Source organism: Gymnoscopelus braueri (genome assembly GCF_963280865.1).
Source record: "Gymnoscopelus braueri genome assembly, chromosome: 5".
NCBI classification, from domain to species: Eukaryota; Metazoa; Chordata; class Actinopteri; order Myctophiformes; family Myctophidae; genus Gymnoscopelus; species Gymnoscopelus braueri.
The window spans coordinates 51,604,196-51,609,195 of NC_137606.1; positions in this window are offsets into that span (position 1 = coordinate 51,604,196).

The window sequence follows — 5,000 nt, forward strand, 5'->3', positions numbered from 1 at the left end:
CCCTCCATGGTTGTGAAGTCTGCGGCCCACTTGCCGATCAAGAACTTGAACGATGGGATAAAAAAGTAAAAAAATAAAGCTTTATCTTACACGCTGGAAAAGATCTACCCGAAACCAGAGCAAAATGGAATGCTATTTAGCTCTAAACAGGGAATACACAGTGGCAGAATACCTGAGCAATGTAACTGATCCAAAACTAAGTAACATTGACTAGATACAGAAAAAGTACTCAAATGTTTTACTTAAGTAAAAGTACTAATACTGCAATATAAAAATACTCAGTTACAAGTAAAAGTCCAGAATTCAAAATTGACTTGAGTAAAAGTACAAAAATATTGGCATCAAAATATACTTAAGTACAAAAAGTAAAAGTACTAAAATATTTGAAAATAGCAGATCTACAAGCTCAAAACGCGTCGCATCGCGACGCGTTGTGAGTTTGTAGATCGGCTATTTTCAAATAGCCTAGGAATAAAAATAGGTCTAAAGTGGTTAATGTATGTTTTATAATATCATAATTTATATCTGAAAACTAGTAACTAAAGTTTTCAGATAATTGTAGTGGAGTAAAAGTAATTTTTTTGTCTCTGAAATGTAGTGGAGTAGAAGTAAAAGTATTGGACATTGGAAATACTCAAGTAAAGTACAAATACCTCAAAAATGTGCTTAAGTACAGTACTTAAGTAAATGTACTTAATTACTTTCCACCACTGGTGAACACATGTCCTGCGATGGAGAAAGGCCACCATAGGCAGACCTGGCTGCCAAGAAAAGACAGACTATGCACCCACTGCACACAAAACTAGCCTGGCATGGCCTGACTAATATCACTGCGTAGATCATACATGGGCACCTGGCGGCCCTGGGGCCACATGCGGCCCCCACCTTCACTTAATGCGGCCTGCAGGTTAATATCGGAAAACTGATATATTATTGATTTCAGCTGTTACAATTCCAAACATGCAAACATGACCCGCTTTAATTACTTCGGTCTTTATTAGTAGCTTAATGACTATTTTGAAATTATATTGTCTTTTTTATGTCCAATGTATTTGTATTTAAGTTCATGAATTTAACATAAGTACAACTAAATGCATTTGAAATTAAATAAAAATGTAACTTTTCAGGATTCCAATTCAAAAATAGCAAAAACTTTATCAGGATTCCAATAAAAAAATAGCAGATCTACAAGCTCAAAACGCGTCGCAGTGCGACGCATTTCGAGCTTGTAAATTGGCTATTTTTGCTACTTTTGTGTGACAGAATGGCGAATTTACAATGAAAATTAAAATACGGATGCAATGTGGCCCTCTGGAGTGAGTGTGGAAATATAGTGGCCCTCTCCATCATCGAAGTTGCATCACCCCTGACGTAGATATTAGTCTGGAATCTCTGTGTGATTAAATGTGTGTGTGATTAAATGTGTGATGATAAACCCGCCCCATATTTGCATACTGGGCCCTGATTGGTCCCTCACAACCTCGGAGGGAGAGAACTCTAATCTCTATTGAGAGGGGCCAGACCTATAGGGCAATTATTTTTTGCAATGGCAGATTTGTCTGAAACCAGGCTAACACAAAACCAGGTAGAAACTGAGCTACACTTCCTGACCACTTGCCCACTGTACCAAGGCATCAGAGACACATACTGACCACCTGCCCACTGTACCAAGACATCAGAGACACATACTGACCACCTGCCCACTGTACCAAGACATCATTACATTACATTACATTACATTACATTACATTACAGTCATTTAGCAGACGCTTTTATCCAAAGCGACTTACAATAAGTGTATTCAACATAGGTAGGGAACGAAAACTACTAATCACCAGAAGTCTTTAGTGCATTTTCTGCATAAACAAGCAACCAAGAGTATACCTAGCGCTAAGGTAAAAGTGCAATATATCAGCTACCTATTTCCTTAAACAGATGAGACAAAATAGCTAAATCAAATGAGCATGAGCTAAAACAAATAAGTATATCGACTAAACAAGATCCAATAAACAATCCAATAATCCAATAAACAATACAGCAATAGAAAACAAGCGTTCGTACAACTAGTTAACAACAAGTAGGTCAGGCAGGGAGGAAGGGTAGTGTTTCCTGAAGAGGTGAGTTTTCAGCCTGCGGCGAAATATGGGCAGTGACTCTGCTGTCCTAACATCAGTGGGAAGTTCATTCCACCACTGTGGGGCCAGAACAGAAAAGAGTCGTGACCGTGTGGATCGGCCAGAAGGACCCTTGAGTGACGAGGCAATCAGTCGCCCCGAGGTGGCAGACCGAAGTGGTCGGGCAGGGGTGTAGGCATCGACCATAGCCCGGAGGTAGGAAGGAGCTGTTCCTTTCACTGCCCTATAGGCTAGCACCAGGGTTTTGAACTGGATTCCCTCACAACATCAGAGACACATACTGACATTACATTACATTACATTACATTACAGTCATTTAGCAGACGCTTTTATCCAAAGCAACTTACAATAAGTGCATTCAACATAGGTAGGGAACTACTAATCACCAGAAGTCTTAAGTGCATTTTCTGCAAAAACAAGCAACCAAGAGTATACCTAGCGCTAAGGTAAAAGTGCAATATAACAGCTACCTATTTCCTTAAACAGATGAGACAAAATAGCAAAATCAAATGAGCAGGAGCTTAAACAAATAAGTGTATCGACTAAACAAGATCCAATAAAACAATACAACAATAAAACAAGCGTTCGTACAACTAGTTAACAACAAGTAGGCCAGGCAAAGAGGAAGGGTAGCGTTTCCTGAAGAGGTGGGTTTTCAGCCTGCGGCGAAAGATGGGCAGTGACTCTGCTGTCCGGACATCAGTGGGAAGTTCATTCCACCACTGTGGGGCCAGAACAGAAAAAAAGTTGTGACCGTGTGGATCGGCCAGAAGGACCCTTGAGTGACGAGGCAATCAGTCGCCCCGAGGTGGCAGACCGAAGTGGTCGGGCAGGGTGTAAGCGTCGACCATAGCCCAGAGGTCCTATTGGCCCTATTGGCTAGCACCAGGGTTTTAACTGGATGCGAGCCGCCACGGGGAGCCAGTGTAGAGAACGGATTCAAAATATTTTACTTTTTTCCCCAATATTTTTTGAAAGTAGCAGATCTACAAGGTCACAATGTGTCGTGATGTGACACATCTTGTGAGCTTGTTGATCTGCTATTTTCAAATAGCCGATTTAAAGTGTTAAAACTGAGCCTATAGTTGCTTCTTTTGTGCTTGTTTTCATAGACCTGGCCCCTTGTTTCTTTTGCAAAATCTGGCAACACACTGAAAACCTGCTCACTTCCTTACTAGGAAGGGAATGAAAAGATATTGAATGAAGCAGCACACAGAGAAAAACTCAATAGCGCCCCCTGTAAAGACAGACAGACAGACAGACAGACAGACAGACAGACAGACAGACAGACAGACAGACAGACAGACAGACAGACAGACAGACAGACAGACAGACAGACAGACAGACAGACAGGCTGAGGTCAGTCCATGCAGTGATGACTGCAGATGACCGGCTTGTCGACTCTAGGGCTCCGAATGGACCGTCACACACACACACACGCACACGCACACACACACACACACACACATACACACAGTCACACAGTTGAATGACAGTAGATTGTGGTTCCAGTTTTCACGTCAGGGACCCCCAAATTGATATATATATTTGGCCGCGGACCCCCATCTGAAAATATGTTGTGCCAGGGACCCTCAGAAGCAAAGATTTGTGTTAAAAACAAAAAGTATTCAAAGATTTTCACTAATGTTCAAGAATTTTGCACTCGGTGCCGCACTATGAGCTCTGCGATCTGCTATTTTTTTTAATAGCCAAAGAAATGTAAAATGACACACATGCGTTCCCGGATTGAATGGGTTAAACCCATGTTAACTGATACATTTACTTATGTATGAGTGAGCAGACATACCCTACTTACTACATGGGCACATTTCCTAATAATGATAACTAAGGCAATCCGGCAGACTTCCCATTCTTGAGATTCCAACTCGCTTTTCTGTGGGAGTTCTTGATCTCCTATACTTCCCAGTAACTGATGTCAACTACAACGTAGGTCACCAGGTCTGAGTGAACTGCAGTTTCTCAACTAGTGGTCCATGTGGACCACTAGTGGTCCATGACATGTATACGGGTGGTCCATGATGTCTGTCTCTTCTTGGCTAATGTGGAGTCTCATGTCTCATGTCATTTTTTTCCAGTGGCGGAAAAATAAATGTTTTTACTTACGTAAGAGTATCAATACTAGCCTGGTAAACCCTCCCTCCGGAAATCTCATTTCCATTTGATTCCAGGAGTGAGTCTGGCATGAAGGCTTGTATGGGCGTTTCTAGTGCATTACCAAATAACCGAGCCAATCAGCGTCCTCGCTCATTGTTTTGTGATTGACAGCGGGGGTAGGCCAATCAGGTGGAACCCGAGTGGTTCACACGTCATTAATCAATACACCTTTCATACAAGCTGCTCATTAACATCAAAGACAAACCAATTACTCCTGGTGATAATCACTGCAGCCTAAAGTGGCTTAATTGGACATCAAAGGGCCGCTTGGACATCAAAGCTACATTACTCCCGCCCAGCTCCAGCCCACAGCCAAATTGCCCATATAGGTCTGCAGGCCAGACTCACTCCTGAAATAAAATACATATGAGATTTCTGGAGGGAGGGTTTACCAGGCTATATCAATACTGCAATGTAGAAAATGTACTTAAACTACCAAAAGTAAAAGTACTCATTATGCAGAATGTCCCATTTCAAGTTTTCAAAAGTATACAAATCTTTTGAAATAGCAGATCTACAAGCTCACAATGCGTCGCATGCGTCGCTCATGCGTCGCTCACAATGCGTCGCATCGCGAAATATATATAGCAGTGAATGTATGTTTTGTAATAATAATCTAAATCTACAAAGTAACTAGTAACTTTTCAAATAGTAAGTTTTCAAATAATTGTAGTGGAGTAAAAGTAAAAG